General features: G+C 48.9%; 1 protein-coding gene and 1 long non-coding RNA gene across 16 annotated transcripts in view; one reads left to right on the forward strand and one right to left on the reverse strand.

The window, feature by feature from the left end:
- The window catches only part of AGAP1 (ArfGAP with GTPase domain, ankyrin repeat and PH domain 1), a 554,841-nt gene that overhangs the window by 494,730 nt on the left and 43,992 nt on the right, over window positions 1-16,119 (forward strand). The window lies entirely within an intron of this gene.
- LOC109502954 lies at window positions 7,229-8,271 on the reverse strand. The gene is made up of 2 exons (XR_002161889.2): window positions 8,160-8,271; window positions 7,229-7,786 (listed from the first exon to the last, which is right to left on the reverse strand). It is a non-coding gene; the product is annotated as an uncharacterized LOC109502954 (long non-coding RNA).

Genomic DNA, 16,119 nt, shown 5'->3' on the forward strand with positions numbered 1-16,119 from the left:
GGAAACCAAATGTGTCCTGGGAGCCGGTTTTGCTCCCAGGGAGCTGTCTCGAGCTGAAAATCCCTATCGTGTACTCCCTGAAATGTAGCAATGGAGACAGTTAAGGGGCTTTTTTGTTTCTAGGAAATGTCATTACCACTGCCACATGAAAATGCAAACCCAGCAGCCTCTAGGTGTCCTGGGCACGCCTGAGCCTCTGTCCATTTGAGAGCGGATATAAGGGAATGGGATGTTAAGGTTAGCCTTTCGGGGTGTGAAGTACAGACCATAGAAGACATTCTAAACGTGGGCCTGTAAATACTTTCTAAAACAGTTGCCTCTGCCTGGGTCCCTGCAACAGCAGAGCGTTCTCCGAAGGGTCTTTTCTTTCAGTGTCGTTTCGATTATTTTGCACCGGAAACTTTCTGGCCCCTGAGGAACCTTTCTGCTTCGCGGCGCTGTGCGCTTTTCCTTAGCACGGAGCCATCCTGTGACACAGGACGATCCCCGTTTTCCAAGTTGAGGAAAACGCGGAGTTACTTACCGCCTCCAATCATCTGTGCAGGGCCGCACACAGGACTTCGGGAAAGATCTCTTGAATTCACGATCTGACCACTGGCACCTGCTCGTGGTCCCTTCTTGCGACTCCTGTCTTTGCTCTCTCAGCCACGCGTGGCCAAATCCGGCGGCCGGTTGTGGCATCTAGCAATACTGGAGTCCCCTTCCTCTCTTCCCCTGGGCCCGGCTCACAGTCTTAAACTAGCGTGGTGTTTCCGTGTGTATGTGTTACTCATGTAAAGGTGTAATACGTGATACTCTAACTGCCATTTATCTCCACTCCTGAAGTCCAGTGGCCTTGCTTACATAACTTAGGTATAAAAAAGCATCATCCACTTTAGTTTTTTGCATTCATGTGGCAGACATGATCTCTTAAGTCATGCAGCCATGATTCTAAAGTCTTAATTCTCTGCAGTTGGTGCTAATCCCAAGAGCTTCTACAGAAAACAGGGCTGAGAGCTCTAAATATCTGAATCAGCCACCATAGATGTGTGGTTCGAGCCCTGCCTTTTCACGTAACTACATCCTCTCCCTGCCCGAACCTCCCTCTGTTCATGCCCCTGCCCCGGTGTTGCCTGTTGAAAACGTTTGGCTTGTATTTAAAGAAACAAACAAACATGGGGCGCCTGGGTGGCTCAGTCGGTTGAGCGTCCGACTTCGGCTCAGGTCGCAATCTCACAGTTCATGAGTCCGAGCCCCACGTCGGGCTCTATGCTGACAGCTCAGAGCCTGGAGCCTGCTTCACATTCTGTCTCCCTCTCTCTCTGCCCCTTCCCTGCTCATGCTGTGTCTCTCTCTGTCTCAAAAATAAGTAAACATTAAAAAAAATTAAAATAAAAAAATAAAATAAACAAACAAACCACAATCCTATTTGTTATCTGCATGATGAAATGCACAGGCAGGCCGGAAGATTTCTGGTTTGGGTTCCATGACTGGCACCTTCTGAGATTTTTGATTTAAGACAAAACAAGAAGGCATGTTCTCATTTCTGAAATGAAACTCGTCATTATTTCCACCCACTTGGTCATGTACATTTAATGCTCAAAGAAAACAATATTTATGAAGTCTCCTGGGTTCCATTTTATCTGGAAGACAGAATCAGCTTTATACCTGGGTCCTACGGGCTGATGGAGACAAGTGGCCCATGCCCTCTCGGGTGCTGGCAAGGGTCTGCTGATGTAGAAGATACGGTTCATGTTTATTTTGCTTTATGTCTGTAGAGCGGTTTATTGTAGCATCAGTATCACCCAGAGGTGCATGTCTTTGGACCCTACCCCACACCTACCCAATCAGTATCCCTGGGGTAGGGCCCAGCGATGTGCTTTCACTCTCTAGGAGATTCTTATGCACATTAAAATTTGAGAAGCATCGGTCTACACCTCCACCAAGCAGCATAAGTAGATATCCACAACCCTGCCTAGAGTCCACTCCCTGTCTTAGCCCAAGTGCCTGGAATTCATTCCTTACATCTTGAGACCCAAGGGTCTACCCTTTTTCTTTACCAGATGCTTGTCTGCTCTAGCATATCCAGTATGCCAACCCAGCAGATGCTACTACACAGGGAGAAGATCTCTGTGTCTGGCCCCAGTACAAGAGGATTATACACTATGATCAAATGTCATTTTCCCCAGAAATGCAAGGTTGGTTCAACACACAGAAATCAGTCGAGGTAGGGGCACCTGGGTAGCTCAGTCGGCTAAGCATCCGACTCTTTATTTCAGCTCAGGTCACGATCGCACGGTTCATGGGACAGAGCCCCATGGCACAGAGACTGCTTGGGATTCTCTCTCTCCCTCTGCCCCTTCCCTGCTTACGCTTTCTCTCCTCTCCAAGTAAATAAATAAACTTAAAAAAAAAATCAATGGATGTAACACACTACATTAATAGAATAAAGGACACAAAGTACATGATCATCTCAAGAAATTCAGAAAATAAATCCAACAAAATTCAGTACCCTATCATGATATAAACACTCAGCAAACTGGGAAGAAAAAGGAACTTCCTCAGCCTGCATCTGTGAGAAGCCCACACCTAACATCCTGCTTAATGATAGTGTCCTGAAGGCTTTCCCCCTAGAATCAGGAAGAAGGCAAGGATGTCTGCCGTCTCAACTTCTGTTCAACATTGTGCTAGAAGTTCAACCCAGGGAATTAGGCCAGAAAAAGAAACCAAAGCCATCCGGATCATAAAGGAAGAAGTAAAACTACTTCTCTTTGCAGATGACATGATCTTGTATATAGGAAATCTAAAGGAATCTACAGTGAACCATTAGAGCTAGTAAGTGAGTTTGGCAAGAGTGAAAAGTACAGAATCAACATACAAAACTCAATTGTAATTCTGTACACTTACAATGAAAATCCAAAATAAAATTAAGAATAAAATTTCACTTATAGCATCAAAAAGAATAATATAGTTAGAATAAGTTAGCCTGTGTACTGACAATTTAAAGAGATCATTGAAAGAGATTAAAGAAGACCTAAGTGGGGCGCCTGGGTGGCGCAGTCGGTTAAGCGTCCGACTTCGGCCAGGTCACGATCTCGCGGTCAGTGAGTTCGAGCCCCGCGTCGGGCTCTGGGCTGATGGCTCAGAGCCTGGAGCCTGTTTCCGGTTCTGTGTCTCCCTCTCTCTCTGCCCCTCCCCCGTTCATGCTCTGTCTCTCTCTGTCCCAAAAATAAATAAACGTTGAAAAAAAAAATTAAAAAAAAAAAAGTCCTAAGTAATTGACAAGATATCCCATGTTCATGGACTAGAAGACTTAATATTCTTAAGATATTAATACTCCTCAAATTGATACATAGATTCAACTCAAAATCTCTGCTTTTTTTTTTTAAGAAATGGACAAGCTGATCGTATAGCATATATGGAAATACAAGAGACCCCCAGCCAGGCAAAACACTCTTGAAAAAGATAACAAAGTTGGAGGACACACACACCACAATTTCAAAACTTACTACAAAACTAATCTAAGGCTGTGCGATACTGGCCTGAGCATAGACATACAGATCAACAGAACAGAGCTGACTGTTTTGAAATAACCCATACATCTGCGATCAGTTGATTTTTAACAAAGGTGCCAAGAACATTCAATGGAAAGAAACAGCCTTGACAACTGATTATCCACACGCAAAAGAATGAAGTTAGACCTCTGTCTCGTGCCATCTACCAAAAAAATTAGCTCCAAATGAATCAAAGACTTAAAACTGAAACTATAAAACTTTCAGAAGAAAACATGGATAAATCTTTGTGACCGTGGATTTGGCAGTGGTTTCCTAGATACAACACCTCTAGTACAAGCAAAAGAAGGAAAAATACATTGGACTTCATTGAAATTAAAAGTCTTAAGCTTCAAAGGACAATATCAAGCAAGTGAAAAGACGACACACAGAACGGGTGATGATATTTAAAAACCGTATATCTAATAAGGTCTAGTATCCAGATCATATAAAGTGTTTACAACTCAACCATAAGAAGACAACCCAATTTTTAAATGTGCAAAAGACTCTGAAGAGACATTTCTCTAAGCAAGATAGACAAATAGCCAGTAAACTCATGAAAAGATGCCAGACATCCTCGCTTCCTAGGCAAATGGCAATCAAACCCATACTGAGATACACCCACGAAGGATGACCTTACTCAAGAAGATGGACAGTGGTGGGTGTTGGCAAGGATGCAGAGAAATTGGAACACTCATACACTGTCGGCGGGAATAGTCAATGGCACAGTGCCTTGGAAATAGCCTGGCAGTTTCTCAAGAAGTTAAACAGAAGAGTTACCATGTGACCAAGCAGTTCTTCTCCTAGGTGCGTACCTAAGAGAAATTAACACATGTCCATACAAAAGTTCGTACATGTGTGTTCGTAGAAGCGTTTTTCATAATAGCCAGAAAGTGAAAGCACCAAAGGTCGGTCAACAAAATATGGCCTGTCTATACAATGGAATGTTATGCAGGCATAAAAAGGAATAGAGGACCTTACGTGCTACAACTTGGGTGAACCTTGAAAACATCGTGTTTGGTGAAAGGAGCCAGAGACCAGAGGCCACACATTAAATGATTCTGTTTATATGGTACCACCAGAATGGGCCAATCCATGGAGACAGAAGGTAGATTCGTGCTTATGGGGGGGCTGGGTGAGGCAGGACAATGAGCTACAGGGAGTGACTTCATTTGGGGGATACTGAAAAGGACCCGTATGTCCATGGTGGCGTTGGCAGTATAACTTTGTAAATATACTAAAAAACCACCGGATTGTACACATTTAAAGGATGAATTTGATGGCATTGTAAATTACGTCAATGAAAACAAAAAGATGAGGAGGAATTTTGCAGGAGAAAGGCAGAGCAGGACATTCCACAAAGACTGTGGGCCAAGGTGCGGAACTACATATGGGGGAAAGGCTGGCCCGGTCGGTACGTCGTCCCCTCATTTGGCACAGGGGGCCCCTGAAGGAGTCTGTCCGGTGCAGTGCTCTGGGCAGTGGTCATACTTCAGCCGGAACCTGTGCCCGTGGAAGGATAGTCCAGAGGTGAGTGAGACCAGGTTGAAGAAGGCGGTGCCTCACGTCCAGGTGCACGAGTGAGCCGGAATCCGGGACCATCCCTGCCAGGGCTCCGGGGGGAACCTGTGAGAGGCCAGGCCCGGCCCGGCCATTGTGTCACAGAACCCACACGACAAACCGACGTCATTCTCCGTCATGATAGACGAGGACCTGGCCTGAGTGCAGGAGCCGGAATCTGGCGCAGGTCCCGCTGGTGGCAGGACCCTTCCTGGGAGGCGGAGTCAGACCAAAAGGACCCAGGAGGGTCCCGCCGTATGCATTCGTACCCAAACTGAATGTGGGTTCTGGGACAGGCAGGCATACACAGTGCTGACTAGTTTTCTTCCTTGGGCTGTAGGACAATGGCTGAGGCCATTAATGGACTGGCAGAGCAAACAAGGTAACTTCAGTCACGAGATCCCGACCAATCGATTTCGTGTCAGTAAAGGTAAAGCTGACGAGGTGGTGGTTAAGCCAGGGCCGGGACCCAGCCAGGCCTGTCTTGTCGTGGCTTTGGAGCAGGATCTCTGGGCTCCGGGGGCCACACCCTCCAAAAGCAGCAGAACAGAGTCCTGATTTCTCCCGAGAAATTGCTTGTGGTCCCAGAGAGTGGGAACAGCAGTGGCAACACCATTAAATCTTCAAATAATGAAATTGTCATTTGTAACCGATACTAAATTTCACCAACCTGGGGGTCCAGAAGACGAATGTTACCTGAAGTACACACCACTCCGTCTTAGGGACTCGCTCCTATAAAAAGCATCCCTAATGCTGATGATCTGATACAAATGACCGTGGAGAACAAATACATAGTCATGGTAACTTAACCCATGACTTTCTCCTCAAGGACCTCCAAGTGCTGCCCTGTATGTTTTCACATGGGTCCTCATGATCTCAATGAAATTGGAAGATATCTGCTTAAAATCAGAGAATAGGAAAAAACTGGGGCACCTGGGTGGCTCAGTCGGTTAAACGTCTGCCTTCAGCTCAGGTCATGATCTCACGGTTTGTGGGTTCGAGCCCCGTGTCGGGCTCTGTGCTGACAGCTGGGAGCCTGGAGCCTGCTTCGGATTCTGTGTGTGTCTCTCTCTCTCTGTCTTACCCTCCCCTGCTCACACTCTCTTTGTCTGTCTCTCTCTCTCTCAAAAATAAACATTAAAAAAATTAAAATCAGAGAAGAGGATCCCACCCCCCCCCGCCGCCATGTTCACAAAATGACTCATCTGTAATCTGATCCAGCCTTGGAGCAGGACTAGCTCACGGACTTGACATCTGGAGGCCCTGTAAGAGAAGTCTTCCGCATGGCTTGTGAGCGTGGAATGCTGTCAACAGCCGACCACAGCCTCGGGCCATGCCTTCCCACTGCTCCAGTGGTTTTCAGGCCAGGAAACATTTGGAATTGACCATGGGGCAGGGTATAAGGCTGGGGGGCTGGGATGCTAAAGTCCGAACAGGAGGAATTGCTTTACCCACAGTGACTGTAGCCCCTGTGGTGAGGAGAATGAGGAAGAGCCAGCCACAAAGTAAATCCGCATTGCTCAGAAGGAGCTGAAGCAGCCCTCCCCTGCAGACCTTTGGGGTTCTTTCCAAGCCCTCCAACAGAGGGCTCCAGGAAGCCAGCACCCTTCCCCGGAGACTTCTCCGTCGGGGCAGTGGATGAACTGACAGAGACGAACATGTTTTTGTTCTAGAAGGCCAAACTGCACCTTTCTAAATGCATTAAGTGAAATGAGTGTAATCGTGTGATGATACTCCATAAAGTTCCAGAGAAGCCATAGTAGGTGAACAGTAAAAAGGAAGTGGCCACCAAAAAGCCCCAGGGAGTATCCGTCCAATGGAAGATTCCACATGCACAATAGAGTGAATGTCCGTTCTTGGAGAAGGAGACCTGGCAGAGTCGTGTGCCCCAGCTACGTACGGTTGTGTAGAATGCAGACTCATTTAAAAGCTCAGAAGACAGTTTAGGGAGGTGTAAGGCATAGAGCATCCTAAGACTTGTGTACGAAGCAGTGTTTCTGGGACCATAGGCGGTAAAAATGGAATCCAGATTCCATCGAGGGGGCTCTAATCTCGTGGGAACGGCGGACCCCATGCAGCTAGAGTAACACGAGACCAGCGAGCATGCTGACCAATCACAGCACAAATACAGATCAACGTACAGTTGCTGAAATTTGTAATAACAAGCAGACTTTGCCCCGGGAAAATAGGTGGGATGTTATGTCGTGCTCTGTCACAGGTAACCTTACAGTTCAAAAAAAAATTACTTGTGATTTAAAAGTTCTCGTGCCCTCGCCGCAGTCCTGTCTACGACAGTTTTGTTTTTTGACGACCACATTTCATCTTGAGGGTTTTTTTTTAATCCCCCCTCCCACCTCCGGGATCGACCCTGTTTTCCAAAGTGCAACAAAAGCCGCTGGCAATGCCATGTAGGGAGCTGGCATCGGAGGATGATTTCGCCACCTGTCCCGGAGGCGACGGCTCCTCCCATAGGGAGTGAGGACGCCCCTTCCTGGACCCACTTGTAACAGAGCCGAGCACCCTGTCCAGATGGAGTAAATGCCAAGGGGGTCCATATCTCTGCGAGCAGGAAGGTGGTGGTGAGGGCCTGAAATGGAATCATGGTGACACTGAGGAGACCGTTTTCAAGATGGCAAGGCACCAAGTGCTAAGGAGCAGTGAGGAGAAACGTGCAGGAGTCGAAGGGCCGGGATGTTCTGTGAAGGAAGGAAGAGTCAAAATGCCCGGTCAGGGGCACCTGGGCAGCTCAGCCAGTGAAGCGTCCAGCTAGCTCTTGATCTCAGCTCCGGTCTTGATCTCAGAATCATGAGTTCGAGCCCTGCGCTGGGCTCGGAGCTGGTCGTGAAGCTACTAAAAATAAATAATGAAATAAAATGCCACCCAGCCGGGCTCACATGTTTGGTGATGACCGTGGATGTGCGGTCATATAGAAAGGCCACTGCTTCTTACGCGGTCATTGGGCTTACAAGAGTCTTCCCCCGGAAAGATCCCGTGGCCCAAAGCAAGGTTACTTCCAGGGTGGGCTTCGTCCCCTCCCCCACACACAGACCGTGGCCTCTGGCATCTCACCTCTCAAGTTCAGCACACCGAAGGCATCAAGGTCAGAAATAAACTGAACAGGTCCGAAAGGCCTGGGATCACTTGGAGCTCTGACCTAAGTAGGTAGGAAGGCTGGCGTTCATATGCTACTGCAACCACCGGGAACAAAGAGACCCATCGATGTCACAAAGGCCAGGTGCGCCCGGCCATCCACAGCCTTCTCACTTCCGGTGGCTCCTGGGGCAGGAGAGGCTGGCCCCTCGCTCGCTGTCCTAGGCAGCACTCCAGGCAGCCGGCACCTGGTTCTCCCTGTGGCCATGACACGTGGCCTCTGTAGGTAGCACTTGACACGGTCCTGCTACTTAGGTCTCGTTGTTGTCCCCGTGTTACGGCTGAGAACACACAGGCCACACGGCAGGAGTCTGTGTCCAGGGACCCACAGCCCAGGCTCTGAGCCTCAGTGCTTTGCTGCTGGGCTTCCGGGCTGGCGACCGAAAGGTGACCGCGTGTGACGCTGGACGGCAGTGAGACACGGTGCGGCGGCCGGCCGCGTCCACGGGACTCAGGACGTCAGCGAGGCGGTGTGTCCGTGCCTGAGTCCCTGCATCCCGCCCCCTCCAAAACGGGCGGCTTGGGGCAGAGGGCTCACTGCTTCCCACACCCACCCCTGCCCCCTGGCACACCATCTTCTTTCCCGTGCTTGGCGACCATAATGCCGTCTGAGCACCAGAGACAACGGGTGGCCAAAAACACATCATCTGAAATGTCTATTTCATCTTTCAGGCTTAGCAAAAACAGACACGAGTGGTTCGTCTCAGAAGTCAGCGTGTCGTGCGGCGCGTTCTTACTTCCCCAGATGCCTGTGGGTCACACCTCCCTTCCTCGCGGTGAGGAACCACAGGTCTGCGGTGCAGAGTTTGCCTGGATGCCCACGGCCGCGTTGGGGAAGGGGGCACGGGTCCGCTGAGCGCTTTGTATGAGGAAAGAGCAGAAAAGAGGAACGTTTCGTGAAGTTATCGCAAATACTGATTTTGCTCAGAAACCCAGGCAAGGATGGCTCTTCTGACAGCAGGTCCTCGTGGGAAGAAAGCCTCCTGCGGGGCTGATGGAGTCGAGGAAAGGCCGGGAGACGTTGCGTGATGCCAGGAGAAGCTTCTGGAAGGCGATAAAGATACAACCAAGATAACGAGCATAATGGCTCTTCTCCTCAGTCTGTCTTAGACGCTGTAAATGGCAGCTCGGGAGACGTTTACCATTGTCACAACTGGACCAGTGGCGGGGGACGGGGGGGGGGGGACGGGGCTTCTGAACATCCTACGACATGTACGAGGGACCCCACCACAGAGTTACCCAGCCCCAATGCCTGTAGCACCAAGGCCACCACGCCCTGAGGACGGAACAGAGGCAGGCCGGGTTCCCTGTCCCGGCACGGTGGAAGGCTTTCTGGGAAGAAGCTTGTGCTTCTGAGGGCCAGCCCTCAGAGCCTGGGACAGTCACTGCCTTACAGGTTTCTGTGGACTCGAGGCTGCCCACCCTTGACGGGCTCCTGTGCAGGGCACGTGAGCAGAAGCAGGACCAGCACTGGGCTCAGCGGGAGAGGGACCCGGGCAGGATGAGGGCCAGACCAGGCACCTTCGACCGTCCCTCCAACCCGCCCTCTCTGGCTGCCTTGCTGCGGCCTCTAGCCTCTGGCTTGGTTGCTGGAAGGGTGTAAGTGGCCTCCAGCTCTTCCCCTGGGGGTAGGTCTAGGCCACCTGACCATCCCTTGGGCTGGGTCGCCCAAGACACTGGGCATTTTGACGGCCGCAAGTGGATAAGACTCGGGGAGCACCGGCCCCTCCCGGCGGACCTACAGCTCCGAGATGGGCAGAGAGCATGTCCGAGGGGTGGCCGAACAGGGCCAGGAGGGGGCAGGCCGCCCCCAGGTCATGGGCCATGCTCCAGGGGGAGGTGCTACAGCTGCAGGTGGAAGAGGGTCGTTTCCAGGCAAAGGGGAGACCAGGCTTTGCTCCACAGTCCCTTCCGGCCCTCCTTTCCAAGCCCCCTGGAGTGCAGCCACGTTGCCAGACGAACCGTATTTGCTAAGACATGCAGAGTCTTGGTTAATCCCACCTTCCTCCCTTGAGTTCTCCAGGGGGGCAGCTGGCCAGCTGCCAAGGCCCCCGGAAAGGTGAGCTGGGCCGCTGCAGAGCCCTGCGTGCTGACCGCTGGCCGGGGCTCCCGGGCCGCTCCTCCCATGTTCTCCCCAGGCCCCCAGGGCAGCCCGTGTGGGTGTCGGGGTGCGCCGTGCAGCCACGGAACGGGACGGCCGCCCCTGAGCCCTGGGCCTGCCCTCCTCTGTAAGCGCGAACTGCCCGTTCCTAAATTCCCCAAGGCCCCTTCCGACAGTTCCCCTCACCTAAACCCCAGAGCGCGTCCCCGCAGGGAGGGCCTCAGATGAAGCCAGCCGAGTGCCGACCCCCGTGTGTCCCTCAGGGTGGCCGGGGAGAGCGTCAGATGCCCCGGCCTGACCCGCGGGCCCCGGAGCCGGCGGAGACCGGAAGACAAACCCAGCAGCGGGCTGCCTTGCCTCGGTGGCACCTTCTCGAGGCGAGTGATGCCTGTAGACCGACAGTGAGGGGGCTCGTCCCCTCGAGGTGGCTCACGTTCAGGTGAGACGGGCACAGACGTTCCAAGGTGATCGCAGGCTCCCCAAAGAACCCCTGGCTTCCGCGGTGTTGAAAAGGCTCTGCCCCTGATGCGTCGCACGTGTGGTTTGGCGATCGCCGAGCCAGGTGCGGCGGAAGAACTTATTCAAGCGCAGGGGGCACCTGCGTGGGCTTTGAGTTAGGAGCGTCGGCACGGTTCTGGAGCGCCGGCCACCCTGTTGTGGCGCGGGCTTGTTACTCCACGATCCACTGGCTGAGCTTCGCTTCTGAAATGCTCTCCCCTCGTGGCCGGTTTTTATCTGGCTGTGAAGCAGCCATCAAAGAACGCTACCCTAAATGTTCTGCTCTCAGCCCGGAAGCCTTTGCTGACACGCCGCTAACGCTCCATCGGCCTCTCGGGGACGGGGATGGTGTTTGGCCAGCCCGTGGGCAATTGGGTGCTTATGGACGGAAGAAAAGGAACAACGCTTTTAACGTCCGTTATTTACAGGGAAGCCCAGTTTCCCGGCGCGGGGGAGTGGGTCCAATCGTGGCCGGAAGGGTTCACCTAAGTAATCCTTTTAAAAGGGGCAGAGGGGGGGATCTCTGAGGCGCCTGGGTGACTCAGTTAAGCATCCGACTTCGGCTCAGGTCGTGATCTCACGGTGCATGGGTTCGAGCCCCGCGTCGGCTCTGTGCTGACAGCTCAGAGCTTCTGTGTCTCCCTGTCTCCCTGTTCCTCCCCACCTTGCTCGCTTTCTCTCTCTCAAACATTACAAAAATTTGTTTAAATAAGTAAGTAAAAGGTGGGATCGTTCATGGCTGCTTTGTGTTGACTTTGAGAGCCCTGTCATAACCAGCTGGGCCACCTGATCCGTGAAAGCCCAGGGCCCGTGTTCTAGAAGTGATGTTAGCATGGCCTTCCAATGCCGAAATACTCCTCATCAGCTGCGATACTCCCTTTGCTGTTGAACATGAACTTTCAGGTCCCTGTGGCTTCCCCCCCCCCAGCCCCCCGGTGTCTCTCCTCCTGGGAGTCTGTGCAATGGCCGTCATGTGCGTGGCATGCAGCCAGCAACATCCGTGTCACTGCTCGTCACCTCAGTGGGATGTGCTCCAAAGCTTGGCTGTGTGTCCTGAAAATCCGCACTCCGAGGAAGGTCCTGAGGTCTGAGGGTCACATTCGGGCCATTACTTCCCTGCGTTTCTCCCCTGGGGAAAGAGGGATCCTCTCTGCCTTCTCCATTTCAATCACATGGCTGCCCTTCCAAGCTCAGGGGAGGGCACCCACTTTGCAAATCCATTTGCTGAGACAGAGTGCACGAAGCTTTGACGTGCAGGCTGATGCACACGTGTGCAAAAGTCAGAAATAAGAATGCCTTACTCTAAAAATCCAAATATAAACCAGAGACTCCCCCAAAAGCCATCCTTTTCAGGTTGTTGAGTTGAATCATGAACTCTTGGAATCATTGGATTATTTAGTGAGACAGGGGAGGGGTCATTTTTTAAAGACTTATTTTGAGGGGTGCCCGGCTGGCTCAGTCGGTAGAGCATGTGACTCTTGATCTCAGGGTCGTGAGTTCAGCCCCACGTTGGGTGCGGCGCCTACTTAAAAAAATTTTTATTTTGATGTAAAACTTTGCACACAGTGCGTGGCACACATCTTGAGTGTGTCATCAGTTCCAGCCATTTAAGGGTCCGGCTTCGGCTCAGGTCATGGTCTCGCGGTTCATGGGTTCGAGCCCCGCGTCAGCCTCTGTGCTGACAGCTCGGAGCCTGGAGCTTCAGATTCTGTGTCTCCCTCTCTCTCTGCCTCACTCTCACTTGTGCTCTGTTTCTCTGAAAAATAAATAAATGTAAAAAAAAATTTTTTTTAAGATTTTAATTCTAGTACAGTTAAGATACAGTGTAATATTAGCTTCAGGTGTACAATACAGTGATTCAACACTTCCATACATCACCTGGTGCTCATCATGACAGGTGCACTCTTTAATACCCATCAACTATTTCTCCCATCCCCCAACCCATCTCCCTTCTGGTAACCAGCAGGTCTCTAGAGTTAAGAGTCTGTTTTTCGGTTTGTCTCTCACTTTTTTTTTTTTTTTTGCCTTTGCTCATTTGTTTTGTTTCTTTAATTCCACACGTGAGTGAAATCATGTGATATTTGTCTTTGATATTTGTCTTTCCCTAACTGACTTCTTTCTCTTAGCATTATACTTTCCAGTTCCATCCATGTTGTTGCAAATGGCAAGATTTCATTCTTTCTTATAACTAAACAGTATTCCATCGTGTGGGTACGTGTGTGTGTGTGTGTGTGTGTGTGTGTGTGTGTGTGTGTGTGTGTGATACCACATCCTTTTTATCCATCTATGGATGGTCACTCGGGCTGCTTCCATAATTTGACTATTGTAGATAATGCTGCAGTAAACATAGCAGTGCGTGTATCCCTTTGATTTAGCGTTTTTGTATTTTTGCAACAAATGACCCAGTAGTGCCATTACTGGATCATAGAGCAATTCTAATTTTAACCGTTTGAGGACCCTCCGTACTGTTTTCCACAGTGGCTGCACCAGTTTGCATTCCCACCAACAGTGCATGAGTCTTTTCTCCACATCCTCACCAACACCTGCTGTTTCTTGTGTTTCTGATTCTACCCATTCTGACAGGTGTGCCGTGATATCTCTTTGTGGTTCTGATCGGCATTTCCCTGATGATGAGTGATGCTGAGCATCTTTTCATGTGTCTGTTGGCCATCTGGACGTCTTCTTTGGAGAAGTGTCCGTTCTTATTTGGGTTTGTGTGTGTGTGTGTGTTGTGTTGCGAGTTCTTTATGTATTTTGGATACTAACCCTTTAATTGGTTAAGTCATTGGCAAATGCGTTGTGCTGTGTAAGTTCTTTATATTTTGGATACTAACCCTTTAATTGGATAAGTCATTGGCAAATATCTTCTCCCATTCAGTAGGTTGCCTTTTATTAGTTTTGTTGATTATTTCCTCTGCTGTGCAAAAGCTTTTTATTTTGATGTAGTCCCAGTGCTGGATCTTTGTTCTTATTTCTTCTGCCTCGGGAGACATATCTAGAAAAATGTTACCACTGCCAGCGTCAGAGACATTTCTGCCTGTGCTGTCTTCTAGGATTTTCATGACTTCAGGTCTCACATTTAGGTCTTTCATCCATTTTGAATTTATTTTTGTGTTTGGTATAAGAAAGTGGTCCAATTTCTTTCTTTTGCATGTCGCCAACTTTCCCAGCACCATTTGTTAAAGAGAATGTCTTTTTCCCTTCGAATATAATTTTCTGCTTTGTTGAAGATAGTTGACCATGTAATTGTGAGTTTATTTCTGGGTTTTCTATTCCATTCGATTGATCTATGTGTCTATTTTTGTGCCAGTACCATACTGTCTGAATGATTACAGCTGTGTAATAAATATAGCTTAAAGTTGGGAATGATGATGCCTCCAGTTCTGCGTTTCTTTTTCAAGGTGGCTTTGGGGGCGCCTGGGCGGCTCAGTCGGTTGAGCATCTGACTCGATTTCGGCTCAGGTCATGATCTCACGGTTCCTGAGATGGAGCCCCCCACGTCGGGCTCTGTGCTGACAGCAGGGAGCCTGCTTGGGATTCTCTCTCCCTCTCTGCCCTTCCTCCACTCTCATGCACACACATGCACACTCTCTCCCTCTCTCTCAAAATTAATAAATAAGCATTTACTTAAAAAGCTAAAAAAAAGATTGTCTTGACTATTCGGGATCTTTTCTGGCTCCGTATCAATTTTAGGATGATTTCTTCCAGTTCTGTGAAACATGCTAGTGGTATTTTGATAGAGGTTGCATTAAACGTGGAGATTTCTATGGGGAGTAGAAACATTTTAACAATATTTGTTCTTCCAACCCATGAGCGTAGAATGTTTTCCCTTTTTTGTGTGTCATCTTCCATTTCTTTCACCGGCGTTTAATAGTTTCCAGAGTATAGGTCTTTCACCTCTTTGGTTAGATTTATTCCTAGACATCTTATTTTTGATGTATTTGTCAATTGCTTTTCTTAATTCTCTTTTTGCTGCTTCATTATTAGTATATAGAAATGCAACAGATTTCTGCACATTGATTTTGTATCCTGTGACTTTACTGAATTTGTTTATCATTTTTAGTAGTTTTTTGGTGGACTCTTTAGGATTTTCTATATACAGTATCATGTCATCTGCAAACAGTGACAGTTTTACTTCTTCCTTACCAATTTGGACACCTTTTATATCTTTTTCTTGTCTGATTGCTGTGGCTAGGGCTTCCGACACTATGTCGAATAAAACTGTGAGAGTGGACGTTTTTGTCTCATGCCCGATGTTAGGGGAAAAGCTCTCAGTTATTCACCATTCAGTAGGATGTTTGCTGTGAGTTTTCCATGCATGATCTTTACTATGTTGAGATATGTTCCCTCTAAACCTACTTTGTTACAACAAATTGGACAACCTGGGAGAAATCGATAAATACCTAGAAACGTATAACCCACCAAATCTGAAGCAGGAAGAAATAGAAAATTAGAACCAGCAAGGGGATTGAATCCATAATCAAAAAACTCCCAACAGACGAAAGTCCAAGACCAGATGGCTTCCCAGGGAAATTCTACCAAGCATTAAAAGAAGAGTTAATACCTATTCTTCTCAAACGATTCCAAAAAATAGAAGAAGGAAGACTTTCAAATTCATTCTGAGGTCAGTATCACTCTGATACCAAAACCAGATAAAGACAGCACAGAACAAGAGGCCTACAGGCCAATAGCCCTGATGAACATACATGCAGTCCTGTCATTGTTGACCACTGCATACACCTGTGTGATTCACACCCCAGGAAGTTCACGGTCATAATCCTTCCAGCTAATCTCTCTGTTAAGAAGCAGTCACGGACTTGATCTCTATCAGGACAGAATAGTTTTTGCCTGTTCTAGAGATTTCTGTAAATGGTATTATATGGCATGTACTTTTTTTGTGACTGACTTTTATCCCTCAAAAACTACACTGAAAAGTATTAGGGCTCTATCAGTGGTGTGTTTTTTTTGTATGCTTTATTCTTTCAAAAGAATATCTGGAATATAGTTGCTCATCAAGCATGGTTTTTCCCATTTTGTAAATGTTTAATCGCCAAGATCTAAGAGCTTAGTGTATGTCAGATGCGTTCCTTGTGGATCTGCTTCAGAAGCTGAAGTCCAAGTTCAGATTCGGGTTCACCCCACCAAGGGTCAACGCTTAGTTTACAGTGACTTGTCATGTATCCTGAGCTGTCAGACCTCTTCTGTCCCTCAGTTGCCCCATCTGCAAGTAGCAATAATTATAATAGCCGCCCCATAGGATGGTTCTGAGAAGTAGATGAG

The sequence above is a fragment of the Felis catus genome, chromosome C1, assembly GCF_018350175.1.
Source record: "Felis catus isolate Fca126 chromosome C1, F.catus_Fca126_mat1.0, whole genome shotgun sequence".
NCBI classification, from domain to species: Eukaryota; Metazoa; Chordata; class Mammalia; order Carnivora; family Felidae; genus Felis; species Felis catus.